This window comes from Oxyura jamaicensis (assembly GCF_011077185.1).
Source record: "Oxyura jamaicensis isolate SHBP4307 breed ruddy duck chromosome 4 unlocalized genomic scaffold, BPBGC_Ojam_1.0 oxy4_random_OJ72816, whole genome shotgun sequence".
NCBI classification, from domain to species: Eukaryota; Metazoa; Chordata; class Aves; order Anseriformes; family Anatidae; genus Oxyura; species Oxyura jamaicensis.
This window is the reverse complement of record NW_023303850.1, coordinates 527159-543573: the sequence shown is the minus strand read 5'-3', so window position 1 is coordinate 543573 and position 16415 is coordinate 527159. Positions and strand designations below refer to the sequence as shown.

General features: G+C 42.2%; 1 long non-coding RNA gene across 1 annotated transcript in view; it reads right to left on the bottom strand.

Moving 5' to 3' along the window:
• Positions 1-2611: 2611 nt before the first annotated feature.
• Positions 2612-16415, bottom strand: part of LOC118157212 — a 25782-nt gene continuing 11978 nt past the window's right edge. Inside the window, exons 2-4 of the long non-coding RNA XR_004746581.1 lie at positions 11595-11702; positions 2952-3075; positions 2612-2863 (exon numbers count right to left, since the gene is read on the bottom strand). This is a non-coding gene — a long non-coding RNA (uncharacterized LOC118157212). The remainder of the gene's footprint in view (positions 2864-2951; positions 3076-11594; positions 11703-16415) is intronic.

The following is a 16415-nucleotide window of genomic DNA, read 5'->3' as shown; positions in this document are numbered from 1 at the left end:
AGCTTCCCCATCCTCTGCTGCTTTCTGTCCCCAGCATTCCTGGCTTGTGCCACTCGCCCCTCAGGCTGGTGGCCTTCCACAGGAGGACAGGCTGTAACCAGCCCTGCTCCAGCCCTGCAATTAATTACATGTGCTCACGGAAGCTCAGCAGGAGCCTCGAGATGCCTCTGCTGAAGGCAAAATGACCCTGACCTCTGCCACAAGAAGCAATTCAAAGTCACTTCAAGTTAGCCTAGCTGCTTTCCATACACACCCTAATCCCTTGTCTGTCTGTTTAGGGTTGCTGTTCTAGGCCAGGCAGGTGAGAGCTGAGATTTGTCTCACACACCTTGCACTTCATTCCTGAAGCAAACAGGTCTGAGGTTTCATTTGGTCATCAGCCAGCTCCTGAGAGTCAGACACTGCGAGGGACAAGTAAATGGAATTACTTCCTTTGGAGTACACAGACCCAAAATAGGCAAGTAGGACTACTTGTGCTGGGCACTGCTATTAAGACAAGAAATCTTGGAGGGGAGCGGCAGCATGATACAAACCTTATTCAGTGGCAGCTGTCTTATCCCCCAGGAGGTATCTGTTAATAAGCAGGACTGCCTGGCTTTGGGAACATTCAGAAACCCACTTTGGATGCATCTGAGAAGAAGTCCACATCAAAGGAAGACAGAACTCCATGCGAGAGCCAGGCATGGGAATAAGGCTAAACCACAGCTAGGAAGCTCCAACAGAAAATTTCTTGGACTGACAGATCGAGAAGTCAGCCTGCATCGGTTACCAGAATACCCAGGTAGGTGCAGACAGTTGCACAAACACAAACACTTTATCTCTTCACAGACAGTTTACCCAGCATCTATACATTAAGATAAACTTCCAGACGCTATCATTACTTTGCTGTTATTTCTGAGCAGCACACTCAGGCTTTATACTATCCCTGGCTCCTAATCAGAGGCAAAAAACCTGCTGCATGACGTAATTATATTTCGCTTTCAGAGCACACATTTCCTTCAGCATTACCGACATGGAAAATTCTAGCTGGAGAGTTACCCTAGGTAAGGCATAGATAACAATTCTCAATATATGCCAAAGTGCCTTTTTTATTTGTTTTCTTGGTTTTGTTTGTTTTCTATAACTTCAAAACCGTATGGGTAGCTCATATGCCACTTTGGAAAGGTTAAATGAATAGGGGAGTTTTAAACATCTTGAACTTCCTTCATTTAATCTCATCTCCTTTATCATCATTTCTGCAATGACTTCAAAATCCCCCTGGCACTCAGCAAGTGTCCAAAAGGGCAAGAAGTGTTTTAAGACATCACTCATTGAAAATCAATTGAAACCACGGAACAAATGCCTTACTTTAGCTTGGACAGTTGTTCAGAAATGTTCCTGGGCATGACTCTCCTTACAGATTTATAATTCGCCGTGTTCCCAAGAACTAACATAAGCAGCTGGAGAAATGAGATTCATCAGGCTCACACCCCTGCTTCTTATTCTCATGGTATCACTTGGCCGTGACCCCTAGGCTGGAGATAAGAGCCCTCATTCAGCCAAACAATCCAGACATGCAAGATGACCTGAAGGACCAAATCCTCTGGAATTCATTAGCCAGAAGATGCTAGCTCTGTGCCATCTTCTTTTCTCATGCAATTTCTGGCAAACCCGATGCTATCTCAGGCAGTTCAGAGAAGCAGAATACCCCACTTTGTCCTTCTTTGGATTATCTATACAGAATTCAGCTTCTAACTATGAAGTCTCATGACCTAATGGATGACTTAGAGGCAGCAGAGGTTTTTGGGCTGGGAAGAAGGGTGGAAAGGTGACCAAAATAAGCATGAGAGACAGAAATATGGTTATTTACAGGTAGACAAAAATGTATATGTTTCATATACTAGATAAAAAAAAAAAAAGACAAAGCATCTTAAAGAGTTTAACAATTTGAGCTAACAGCTAAACAACTAAAAATCACGTGCATACATAGTCAATTCATTAAAATAAGCCATTACAGCCAAGCATTTCCTAATCAGATAATTAGCAGCCTCTAATGCAATTAAGTTTACACAGCCAGCAAGCATAATTAAAAGACATCACTGAAACAGAACCATTATCAAAGGATAAGGGTCTTTTGTCTGATTTTCATTTTTCTTTAGAAAGCTCTAGCCAAAACTCTATGTCCAAGGGAAACATGTAGATTCCATTTAGATGCATTTCCACAGATGATCAGAGGTTATTTTCAAAGTGTGAGATGAAAAAAATCCATGTAAGTGATACAGGAATATTTTAAAACATTATTATAATGATGCTACTGTACAGTTTTGTCACAGCTGTTGGCTGGATTTACCACCTATCTGCTCTCCCAAAAGCTGGCTCCTACTCTCAGGTCCTACACCAGGGACAGTGCTAGGCTGCAGCTCAGGAAGATTTAAAAGAGCAGTTCCTCCAGCCATGGGACCTGCAAATGCAGGAGACGTGTCTAAATAGAGAACACACAACATAAGCCTTGCTTTCAGTGCAAAAGAGTTTACCAGCAAGCATCTCCCCACAGTAACAGCATGTAGGAGGAAGCAGGCAGTTTCTGCCACTGGACTCGTTGAGTACATCTTTATTCAATACCTGGACAGGCAAGTAGCTGCCACTGGGACCTAGAAGAAGCAATGAACTCTGCAGAAAGCTGTATGGCTTATTAAAGTTTCAAGTCCCGCAGTTTCCTGCTCTTGGCTTTGTCACATGCTCACCACTTCCATTCTAGTGGAACCTTTGCAAAGAAAAACACCAGATCCCTGCTGCCCCTTGAAGCTTAGGTTGCAGTTGGATCCAAGAATACCCCTGGTCACTGTTTTAACGGTTTGTTCTGGATTATATTTCCTTTTTCTTTCTGGACAAGGAGATCACATGTATTTTCAGGCTTTGCTGCAAGTGTCCCTCTCGTGTTGTTTCCCGTAGCATCAGCACAACCAACTTACCTCTGACTGAGCACATGAAGAGAGGAACATGTGAGAGCCTCCTTGTCATACAGAAAGTTTTCTTTAAAAGCCAAATCTTACAAGGTCCCAGAGCAATCCAAAACCTTGTACTGAAGTATAATACCTGTATAATAACAGTTCCTGAACAGTCCCAGCCTCTTTCATTCAGTAGATTTTTTCTTAATAAGAGTCTATGTCTGAACTGGAGCTTACTTGCGTACCATCAAAATAAAGGTATGGGGAGATGGATCCTACCCTACCTGCTAAAGCTGCCAGGGAGAAATCTGACCCATTCTCCAAGCTTGCTGTCCAGGCTTATTCTCTGTAGATACAGGCCCACAAGGTATGATAACCTCTACAAAACACCGAAGCCATGAAACCTAGCTTAGAATAGATGCCACATGTGTAGGAGGTGAGGTTGGGTGACTTGCATGCTCTACTCTGACACAGAAGGACTCGAAGACTGAATTAGGGCAACTGGGTGAAAGCACCTATGCTACAGAGGAAAAGCTATAAATTTGTACAGCTATCTTCACACCGTGATAAATAAACATGGCTGCTGTCTTGCCTATTTGTGCAAAAATAGTAATACAATTTTTACTCTATTGAAATATGGAGGTTTATTTACAGTCACTTAGAATTGAATCAGGTCCAGCTGCCACCTGTGATAGTGCAATTTAAAGCTGCAGTACTCTGTGCAATGCAAAAGGAAATAAAAGGGACCTCGATAAATATGCAGTGCTCAAAAGGAACCACAAAAGCCATGAATTCTCACCAGAGGAAGGAGAACGTGAGGAAAAAAAATAAATAAAAATCACTGTTCTAAGCATTTGCAAGTCACTCAACACCAACAACCAGGTTTAGCAAATCTAAAAGAGGCAAGTTCGACTGATGGACAGTGTCACATTTTAAGACTGTTCTGTCACACGTGTAACCAAAGAACTAAAAAGAAACAAAGAAAATTGCATGGCAGCCACAGCAAGGCACAGGACAAAAGCTGAAGTGACTAGAACATCTGTGAACTTTTAAACTTACACGAAAATAAAATAAATTCAGTGACACATGATGACATTTAATAACTTCCAAATAGTTTTTAAGGTAGGGTCTTTAAAACTTGAAAGGTTTTAAAGAGATATGTCATGCAAACCCTGACACATACAGACACCCTATTCATTTCTCACTCCAGGCTGGCACAGAAGGCTGTCTGTATGGAGGCTCACTCTTAGTTGACTAAGTTAATCATCTTGTCTTCCCCATAAAATAAATATCTATAGTTAGACCTGAGAAATCTCAACAGCACAACAGCAATCCTACTTAACACTGTGTGGAGAAAATATAAGCACTGTTTACCTTTTTTTTTTGCATAATTAGAGCCCTTATGAATGGAGGGTAGAATAGTATGATGATGTAAAGCAAGCACCCCAGCCTTTGTCCAGCTCTTGGTTTCCTTTAACGCCGTGGTGACTGCAAATCACAAGCAAAACTCCTCTGACCACTTACTAGCGTCACGGGACAGCATGTGTGCTCTCATCAGCTCTTTCATCACTTATTACATGTCCCACTGCTGAGCGCAGAGAAAGCAGTGATTCATCTTGCAAAAGCTGACATCTTTCTTCCCAGAAAGGGAGCTTGATCTGAACACAGCTTCACAGGCCTGGTGGCTTTCTGGTCCCCTCAGGTAGCCCTTGTATGCTTAGGAGAAAAACAGAGCTGATGTAACAACTGGGGTCTTGGGAAACTGGCTGTGGTAGTTAAAAAGAGCAGGGGCCCACACTCTGTGCTATTTCTTTATCTGGGAGTTCTTTGCAAAACTTTTTCACCTGAAACCATTAAACCTTGAAAGAACATGCACATCTGATCTGCTCAAGTGAGTAATACAGACCTTATATGCCTTCACCACCACCACCCCCATTTTTACAGGCGAAGACGCACGTCGGATGGAAAATATCCCATCTCAACTCAAGATCAAATAAAGAGATTGCAGGGAAAAGAAACCAGCCATGCAGGACAAGAGAGAAGGCTGTCCATCACTCAGTGGGAATGTAGGCTTTCTTCCAATTTCCTCCTGCCTGCAAAGGGAACACATGGGTTTTTGAAGCGCTTCCCCTCTTTCAGCATTTTCCATTGGCCTCCTCAGGACAAAATCCCAAGCAATGAGAAGGTGGAGCAGTCCTCCCTTCCGTTATCCATTAACACACCAATTTTCTGAACCATTATTTCCTGTACAGCTCTCTCATTTTGCAGCCTGCTGCACACAGTGATAGTGTTTTACATTTTTCCATGCTGCTGGAGCAGTGGCATTTATTACTGCTTTCTAATTACCTCTTTCCGCTAAGCAGCGTTCTCTAGTCTTACACAGCATAACCTCCTACCGAATAAAGACCTCTTTGAAGTCCAGCTCCTGACTTCTCCCAAAGAGTTTCACAAAATCGTGTTATTCTTCGCTGGAGTATACAGCAACTAATGTGGTAGCAGAGTTCTGATATTGATCTTCTCTGTCTAGTTAAATTTGTGAGTAATAGACCGTAAATTTACAATTTTAATGGGTGGAAGTCAGCTCTCTGCGTACTGTACTTGGTTTCTTGTCTTTCCTCTCATCTAGCAAAGCATCTGACAAGGGATTTTTAAGTATTTTTTTTTTTTAAAGTGTTTTTCTGTTTCAGCTCAGCATATGGCAAACTTCGAAACAGAAGCCGAAGTTTCATGTAAGAAAGTGTAAGCAATGTTTCAAACACATGTTATGTCAACACCTTTCGCTGTCTCGGCAAACCTGGGAGAAAGCACTCAATGCAAATCATCCCTCGAGCAGCTCTCAGAACCTTAACATGTTGACTTCAGCGCAGGCTTCCTCGGGTTTGTAAATACAGGTTTATTATTCTTTGTGTGCTTCAGAGCGAGTGTGCCCACACACCTGCTGAATAAATACTGCTGTTCCCTCTCATACAAACACAGAGATTAAGATTATTTGTTTCATCCAAAAGGATCACAGAAGCCTGCATGACTGATCACCCTCTGCACATTCAAATCCCCCCCTTTTTTTCTTTTATAAATGTGTATGTATTTATATATATATATTCATATGTTTACACATATATAAGGAGCTCTACAGCCTAAGGGCAGCAGGATCTTCTACCTACCAAGGTTTTGCTCACACACCTTTCCCCATCAGACTGGGGATTCTGAAGTTCCCAAGCAAAATGAACTGTTTTGTTCTGTCTTATTCACAAGAGTGTGTGTGATCCACACAATTCATAGGAAATTAGTTTCAGGTCAGAAAACTAAAAAGGAAAAGAAGGCAAGGTTAGGAGAAGAGTGGAGTCCAGGACTCTACTTTAAGCATAGACTAGGCCTAGCAAAGAGTTAAATATGATTTCTAAACCCCATCCAGACTTCCCTTATGGCAGAGTGGGAGAATGTGCTGCATTATAAACAAACTTTTGCTGCAAGCCCAGGGCCCCTGCAGGCTACCCTGTTAATAACAAGTAGCCTGAACTATGCAGCCTGGTTTCTTACAGTGTGCTCTGGTAGCAGATTCTCCAGTGCCTAATTAAAGTGGCTGAGCTCCTGCTGCCCTCTTTGCCACTGTGGAGGCATCAATTTGGATGTCATTCTCCTCTACGCCATCACAAGTTCTCAGGTATGCTTTAGGAACATTTTATTTTACAATCCCTGCCCTTCAGCCAACTTTTGTTCTAAGCAGCGAGTAAATGCAAATGCTGCTGAGGAAGCAGAGAGGCAAGCCTAGCCCCGTGAACTTTGTGTCCTTGGGAAACTGCCTACCATCTTCTGCTTTCACAGCACGGTGTTCCCACGTCCGCACTTCACAAAAGGGTACAGGCCTGCCTCTTACCTGTCACCTACAGCTTCATGCAACAAACTGCACATGCAGTAGTCCACTGAAAACTATGAGATCTTCTGTTTGAAAATCCTGAAGGTGCTTTTCACAGAAATACTGCTTGATGTGGCCACCAGTCAAGGGTTGCAGTTCCCAAGAAAGCAGAGCTCTATCACACTTGGAGCTGATTTTTCAAGTTTTTCCCTCTCTGGCAAATCTCCCTCCTCCCCACCCCAAGTCCAAAACATTTACCTGTAGCTATCTGACTAATCAGAGAAATGAAGCCTACTGCACACGCTCACCTTGAAAGCTCCCTCCAGTCCAGATAGAGAAACACCACTTCAAGCCCACGAGTAGGCTCCTCTGACTGTTTCTGGGTTAGAGTTATTAATTTATAACTTAGGGTTTCAACTTAATGAATTGCTGTGGTACAGTTAAAAGGGTGTTTTGTGATGGTCATAACTTCACATCCACAAAGTGTTCATCTCCTGTCAATAAATATAAATTGCTCTATCATTGCAGACAGTGTCAGGAAATGAACAGGAGATGATCAAATTGACTTGCTTTGCTCTTTTTCCCTGCAGCTGCATGTGGTATCCATTCAAAAAGTAAACAAACAAGAGTACAAACTGGTTTGATTGAATTACCTGTGATTGGAAGGACGTGCCTTTAGCCCTCCAGCTCAGTGCTGCACAGCTGCTTTAATTGCAGCCAGTGGAAAAACTCCCTTTGATTTTAATGGGAAGTAGCACAACACTGATGCTGTGCAAATCTTGTCCTGGACGTTGTAATATAGCGACTGCAAATCATTTGTGATCTCCATATTCAATACCAGGGACTGTGCTACGTAACGCAGACTTTCATGACACGTTTACTATACCCAAGTACCAATATTATATTTACAGTCCAGGAGTTTCTGTTAACCTCTCTAAGTTATATGGCACAAAATCATTATTTAGAAATCACACAGCAATTTGACACGGGTAGGAGGGGGCCCAGTGTCCGCCTAATGATCTCAAACAGCATGAACAAGGCTAGATGAATAGGGATCGTTAGCCTATTATTTATACAGCACTTCTCAAAGCACCACAGAACTCTACCAAGTAAATGAAGAACATAGGCTGCAACACAAGGAAAGGGGAAATAATGAGTTTGGGGAAGAAATTTAAATTATTCACAGAAATCTCAATCCTGCTTCCTGCAGAGAGCACCAATTACTACTGCTTTACATGCACACAGCACACATATTCCTGTACTGAAACAAAACACGACTCTCTAAATCTTTGCCATCTTCCTCGTTTAATAATACCTTGCTCTGTAACACCTCAATATGTCCTCAAAATTAGTGGTACACTGAATCGCATGGCTGGGCAGGAATTCAGACTTCAAAAGAGAGATTTAGCCTGTGAGATGATCTGAGTGCTTTGAAAATAAAGACATTCTGAGGAAGGAAGATGTGTCAGCGGTCTATAAAAACTCTTTTTGCATAATACATCCCCCCCCCCCCCAAGTGAAACAGACTTCTGAAATCAAAAAGAGGATGTTATTTACCTGTTTTGGACTATAGGCTGCAAGTTTATAATGCTGCATTGTAAGAAAATTGTTTCCAGCTGTCTGCAGGAACTGTTGAGTCTTGGTGAAAAACTCAAAAAAGAAAGGACAGAAACACACACCGTCCTTAGGTCCCTTGCCCTGAGATAGCTGCTGCCAAGCTAGCAAGTAGGTCACGTAGCTTGCTTATCCACCAATGCTTCGTGGCAGGAGTGATGAACGCATACTCCCTGTGCCATGTGCCAGGGGAAACGATGCTAAGAAGAAAGGCTGATGAGCAACTTAGCAGATGCACAAGTAAAGGAGGGCCTCCCTGCCAGGAAGGGGAGGTACAGACCTAGCAGGGCCTCGGTGCTCCTGCGGTAGGTACCTGGCCTCAAGGTGTGAGCCAAGATCGAAGCAAGAACAGAAAGAAACAAGCAAAGCCATGAAAGCTGTGCCTCCTAGCAAGGGCTCTGCTAGTAATTTATTTATCTATTTATTTGGGGGTTCTTGGACTGGAAACCTCTGACATTGCTGGTTTATGATGGCAATTCTATTTCTGACAGCCCAGGAACACTATGGTTTTCCAACAAACAAATAAAATCAACCAAAACAAAGAAACAATGAAACCCCTATCTAAAACAGCAATTTAGTTGTCTTACTTCAGCTTCACACTTAATACAGCATCAGATACAACAGATAGGCTGCGGGAGACATCCTAAAGAGCCTGCAAGCTGAGCAGACACAGCAAGAGGCTGTCTGGGATCCATCACGTCAAGATGCCCTGTTGCAATACATCTGCCAGTGCCCAGCTTCCAGTCCCTTTGCTCCTGTTGGCTGTGATAATGGCATCAGTGATGCAGCAGTGACACCGACAAAGGAGAGGTAACCTGCCCAGTATAGGGAGGAATGTTAATTACAGGTAAAGTTTTGAGCATCTAAATAAAGCTGAGCACTTGCTTCGTGGTCACAGCCTTAATACAATGGCCACCCTCATCTCTCATAAATAGCCTAAGCGCTTTTTCTCTCAGAAATGCACCAAAGACTATAAAATGAGGTGCTAGAACACTTAACTGCTAGCGCCCAAGCAAACAATATCATTACAGTGTATATAAAAGTCTCCTGGGGGATAGGTTGGGCATAAAAATTCAGCTGGATCATTAGGAGCCGATGATTTAACTGAAAAAGCAATATAAGTCTCCAAGTTGGCAAGAGAAAGACATAAACTGAGTTGGAGAAATTATTTAAGGACTAGCAGACCAATAAGGGGGGTATTTCATTGCACTGCAAGATGCTCTGTATCATAGGAAAACTGCAATTTATTAAATGCAAGTTGTTAGGGTCTCACAGCTAATCCTTGTCATGCCAGTGACACTAGTATTTTTTATAAAAATCCTGAGACAAACATGAACAGGAGTCAGAGGAAGCCAGGAGCTCGAAGTATCGACCCTCCCTTTGCTCTCAGACAGAGCAGGCAGCTCTGTATACATTTTGTATGTGTGGGAAACAACCTCCTTGCACTCTACACAGCCTGAGGATGCAAAGGACACTGTAGTTGGGTGCCAGGAAGCTGAATTCAAGTCACTGGCATGAATGGGATGAAAAATTTTTCTTTGGCTCATGCAGATCAGAGTCCTAAATCTCATTCATTTGCATCCCAGAATATCTGATTCAACTTCTTGATGCAGCTTCCTAGGGTTGGCACCATACAGATAGGCAGCCTGCGCTGTCAGCCCTCTTCCCCCTAGCCCCAGAAGACACGAGGTGCCTCCACTCCTCATCCCCAGCTTCCCAATTCCATTGCTCATACAAAACTGCCTCTAGCACAAAGCACTGACAGGAGATCTGAAGGAAATGCATCACACGCGGTATGTTTTGGTAAGATAAAACAATAAAACCTTAACTCTTCTTAAACAGCTGCAGACATCAGACTCTTAGCAAGCTCCCACTGGCTCTCAAGGAGAGCTTAAGTCCAAACGTCACCAGAGGGCTTTGAGAATGCCATCCTAGAAGCAAGCAGCATGTATACAACATACACAAAAGTTTATTTTTCTGCTGATCCATATATCTAAAATCAGCATGAGATGGGAACGTTTTTGGCATCTTTCCAATTTATCTCTGCCCTGGAGGACTGAGGCAGAAGACACAAAGACAGCAGCGAGAGTTCCTGGGTGGCAAGGCAGAAGAGAACACCCTTGCTGCTGCCCACAGCAGAGTATGAAATGGAGCGTGCTGCAAGGGATGGGATTGTGTTTGGTCATGAGAGCCAAACTCTGTACCCTGACCTGGCTGCAGAAAGTAGCACCGAAGCCCTTGGGTTTGGAGTTGACTGGAGCTCCACAATGATTTCCTACTGCCAGTGATGCTGCTGGACTTTTGCATGGCCCTTCTTGAGCCAAATCACTCTCTGCACATACCTTCCTGATTGACAGCAATGGGAGTCACAGTGAGACAATTAAACATCACCTAGCAATGTCAACAGCATTTGTGCACTGAGTCATGCTGGAGGTGGTTCGAATGTCAGAATCAACTTTTCAATGAGATGACTGAAAGCCAAATGGGAAAATGGCACCTGAGAAGCAGGAAACCTGAGACAGGATTGTCAGACTGCCATGAGGCAGAGTACGGTCACTTCTGAGCTACATTTTTCCCTGCTCTGGTCAGGAAGGATTCTTGGAAAAAATAAAATGTTCCTAAAAAGCTTAAGGGAAAATATATATATGTATATGTATATTTGATACATATTTAAGGAGTTCTGTGAAATCTTTATTTCTGTCACCTAGATGCTAGCAGAAACACATGGTCTTGGTAACTGAATTATGGTTTAGATTCCCAGAAATCTGTGTTGAAATGGGAAATGTGAGCACTAGAAAGACCAATAACATTTGTAAGTATACACAACACAACATCCATCATCAAAATATTACCAGCAGTAATTATGTGACAAATACAGACCTTGGAAGACTGGATTTGAGCATCTCCATGCTGTTCATGGACAGTAAGGAGTAGACAAGTTTGAGCAGAAGCGCTTATTTTTGACATGGTCCCTTGTGTTAAAGCTGTGTGCTTTGGGGTTTGCTCAGTACATGTTCGTAGGGTTACCCTTATGATTTGTAAGCTTAAAGCATCTCATCATTAATCACTGTACAGTTTTCATTTTCTGCTGAGGACTGAGATTCTGTTTACTGCCACTCAAAACACAGATGAGCTAAAGCAAGAAAAAACGACGGGTGTTTGATTTTTCAATATCAGTGAAGATACTGGTATGTGCCTACCTTACAAAAACGTCTTTCTGGATTGGGCTTTCAGGATGTTTGCAGCTTCAGGGATGGGCAGGCAGCTATTCATCAGAGGTGCATTCTTCCAGGGAACTTTCCTGGTTGCTGCAATTAAAATTGTTATTAATCAAAATCTGTTCAGTTAAAAAAAAAAAAAAAAAAGTAGTTAAACATTTATTTTTAATATGCTTAAAGGAGTACACAAGAGGAAGTGGCACAGGAAAAAAGGTTATAAAAAAAATCAGAGAAGAGTAATTATGCTTATGTTCATTCAGAACATCCCAAACTGAAAGAACTGTTTAGCAATGAAATACAAAATTTTGCTTCAACAGTTTGATATAATTTTTCTTACCGAGGTTGAAAGGTCTAAATCTTCACAGCAATGTCTTATAAATATTTGGAAAAAAACATTCATTTTCTTGTTTAAAAATCTTAAAACAATTATAATAAATATCACTTTTCAAGTATATAAATGGACGTTAAAACTATCTTTAGCTGGAAAACATATTTAAGAAATGAAACACTGTGCTTCTGCTACCCAGTGTAATTTCATCTGTATTTCAATTTGTCCCTGTTCCCTCAGTAATGCGTATGTTACTACTGTCACAAATTGGGATCATGTTAGTATCCCAAAACTCCCATTCAAGAGCAGGCCTACTGTTACAGACTTAAACACAGCATTGTACATGATTCAAGAAAAGAATGTATGATTACTTCCCCCCCACACGCACTGCAAGGTCCACAGGTTCCTTGGGTTTGTATAACCAAGAGGAAAAAGCAAATTAACTCAGTACCCATCTGGAGTCAAAACCCCTCTACTCAGCTGTTGTTTCCTATGTACCTGGCCTACTCCATTAGATAGCAATTTCTTCCTAAAACAGCATTAAATCAGGCTTGTACTATTGAAAGATGTAATGGAAGTGTCTTCAAAATAACAGGAAATCTCACAACTGAAGGACATGTCCAGTTATTAGGTTTATACTTTGGGATCTTGGGCACCAGGGAAAACAGCTAATACTTTAGTCCTTGCGTGGTCTGGCTATGTTCTTATGGCCTGACATCACCATCAATTAATGAATGAGTTGGAGTGAAAGGAGAAGTTATTTCCCTTCTCTGCCCACTGGATGCAGCCAACAGGTCCCACATTCCAGATTTTGAAAGTGTGTTGATTTTTTTTCCTTAATAACAAAGGCAAATACTTTAATTTGGGCTGGATTCTTCACAATTGTGCATCTAGTATTCCTGTTTTCTTTTGCTTTAGAAAATCTTAGCAGAAAATAAAATCAAAACATTATTAAATGTAGTGAATTCTTCTGGTGTAGCTATTACAGCTCTCAAATATTTACTGTTCTGATACCAAATCAATCGTTTTTGCTGCAAGGAAAGATCAGGCATTACTGGTGTGAGGTTGTTGTTGCTGCTGCTGATACATACTGATGCAGCACAACTAGTTATTTTTATTAAGAAAGAAAAAACAGGCTTGGAGCTTTCCAAGTGTCCAGACGGAAGAAAGCACATACAGAAATAGTTCCACTATTACAGTGTTTACAGACCCCAGTGGGAATGAGTGTGCCATTATGCCAAAGGTTCACTAACAGGGTGAAAGACAGCTTCCCATCTAAAAAGCTAACAGAGGGCACTGAAAGGGGAAGAAAAAGAAGCACAGACATATATGCTGGTGCCACAGAGGGATGGGCCAGAAGCCAGTAAGCACTGCTGCCCTACAGATACGGACGGCTGTTTTCAAAGCTACTTCAGTGAGCTCCTGCTTGCAAGAGGACACAGGAGCTATCACCTCACTGAAAAGCAATGCATTTTGCAGCACAGAAATTGCAAATAATGAGGGTAAGGAGGAGGAAGTTCAAGCAGTTTTAAGCACCCTCGTCCCCCTCTCAAAGCTAGAGGGCCCAGTGTCAGCCAACAGCCCTTGGGCAAGGCATCTGCCATTCTAAGCTTCCCCATGGGCAGAGGGATTTACCAGAGCATCTGCAGCACTTGGAGCACATCCCTTTGATGGTACAGGGAGAATCTGTGGAGCCGGGTTGCACAGTGGGTTCCTGGACACTTGGTTTGGAGCTATTAGAAACCCTCAGTGGTCCTGCGGTCTTTTAATACAGTCAGCATAAAGCATCCAGATCCAGACCATGAGACCCAAACGGTTTCTGTAGGTGGAAGAGTTGAAGGCATAGCTCTGCTGTGCCTGTATCTTATGATGACCACAAGCCAACTTCACCTGTGTCAAACCAAAAGCCAATGAACCATCAGTTTGTCTCAGTAGCAGCGCTGCTCACCTACAGTAATGTTGTGATGTATGCAGCATGTGATCCTGAAATGACAGCAGAGATACATTTCCTTCTTCATTCTGTGAAACATTCTATTATCGACTCATGTTTATCACATACATTTTAATCCAGAATAACCATATTTCAACTGAGATATCAGAAACCCAAGTAGCCAAGATACCCATGAAATGAAAGTTTATGCCTGCTAGATATACTGTTCTTAGCTTTTCCATGATGCCTGCCTTCCTCCACTGATGACAGAGATCTCAGATCAAATCCAACAGGATGCACGCCATCCCCACCTCCCTTTCCCCTTTGACTATCAAATCACTTGACTCTCAAGTCCAAATAACCTTTCCAGACTTGAAAAATCATAATCCATGTGCCCTGCTGGAATTCAAACATGCAATGCTGGCAGAAATAAGAGAAAAAATAACTCAAGCTGCATGACAGAAAGCATGATAACCACACAACCACAATGGGTAAATGGGGCGCGGGGGGTGCTGCTCATTCTCCCATTCATATTTACCACAAGCTTCTCTCACCTCTCCACCCTGTTTCCATTAAAACAGTTTTCAGAGCAGTCCTTCTTGCCTTTGTAAATGAATCCTTCAAATACACAAATAGCTCACTGATGCCAAATAGTCCAGTTATGTGCTTCTCCCCTGTGGGATGTGGAATACTTCCTGAACTCAGAAGCAACCAACAGCCACAGACAAAAAAAAATATACTACTAATAAAAAAATAATAATAATAAATAAATAATATATATATAAAAAAAACACCACCAACCCACACCACAAGACGGCTCTTATTTAGGCTGTTTTGGGACTAAACAAAGGATTAGGTAGAATAATAACCTTTTAGAGAGTTAATGGAAAAGCAGAATAGGAAGTTCCCCATCAGGTAAGATTAATTGGGTTATGTCCAGATTATACAGCTGATTGCTGGGTAGAAAATAAATGTGCTGACACATGCGCTAGAAGATTTCTCCTGTTTTAGCTTCTGGAACCAGATGCAAGCAACTCTTAAAAGTATTTCTATGTTTTTTTTTTTTAAGAGTTGGATCTCCAGGTCTGCAAATGAGCTGATGAAGACAGAAAATTTAATAAGCCAGCTACATGAAATTCTCTTCTGGAGTAGATCACTAAAAATATAAACAAGAAGGGTATGGCCCTTGCGAGAACAGAGCTGACTGCAGCACATGGGTAGCAAGGTACATGCAGCCTCACCTGGAACTACATCCAAGAGAGGACTTTGGCACCACAAAGGACTGCAGCACAACTACCTACATCTGCAGCTTAGATTGAAATTAAATGAACTGCTTGACTAGCACCTAATTCAGGAGGTGCCACAGTTCAGTTGTTGCCTACCTGACAGCTGAAGCTGTCCTGTTGTAGATTCCTGGGGTATGTCCAGCCAGCACAGTGAGGTGCCTGATTAGGCTCACCATCCCAAAATGACCTCGTCATGCACCAGGAGGTAACATACATAACAGATAGGTGTGTCACCAAGTTAAATCTCTTTGAGCACTCTTCAGAGACAATGAGCACCTTGGTCGTGGTTCTCAAATACATTCTAAAAGCCACGCAGATTTTTAAGGCACTTACATCTTTTGGATTGATCTTGAAATGCAAGGGAAGACTTGTCCCAGATGGGAGCCCACGTATTTGTATATCCATAAATCAGACTGGAAGTTCTGAAACCACCAGATAGCCTGAGCAGTGCTGTGACGTTGTTAGTATCCTAACAAAACGGACAGCTACGTGGCAGACGTTCAGGGTGCCAAGAGAGGAACACGTTGCACTTCTTGTGCTGTTTTGAAGAGAAAATTAGCTTTCAAACTGGTTGAAAGCTGATTCTGATGGAGGCAGAATGTAGCAAGTTATCCCACAAAACGCATCATGCAGAAGTTTATACAGTAGCTGTACTAGAATGGACAAATAATTGGAAATTCCAGGGAAGAGTTGGTGGAGGAAAGGCTTGTTTTCATACACAGAAATTCTGAGCACACTCAAATGTGCAACACAAAGCAGGTCCTTGACGCAGACACACCAATCATGTAAGTATCCAGCGATGCAGAAATAAACAAACAAGCCATGGAGAACTTGGGTAGAAAATCCAGAAACACCTTATTATTTTTTTTTCTAAGTTTCCTTTTTCCTACAAAATAGTGACAAAATTTAATCACTTAGATTAGGTGTTCCAGACACTTAGGAAAATACAGCTGTATTCTTCTGTTGCAAGCGTGGGTACTTCTTGGTGAGCAAAGGACTCACAGTGAGGGAACCTTGTTTTGTTGGAGTCATGCAGGGGCTGGAAAGCACCAGCAGAAACCATTTTTCTGTCTGAGTGACATACCAACATAGCAGAGCAGAAGACAGACCCAGCATTCCCTCCATAACAAGTTTCTCATCCCAACATTGAATATTCTAGTGGAATTTCAACTGGCTAAAAATCATGGCTACTGATTCTCTGGAAATTGTCTTCTCCTCTTCTCTTCTCTTCTCTTCTCTTCTCTTCTCTTCTCTTCTCT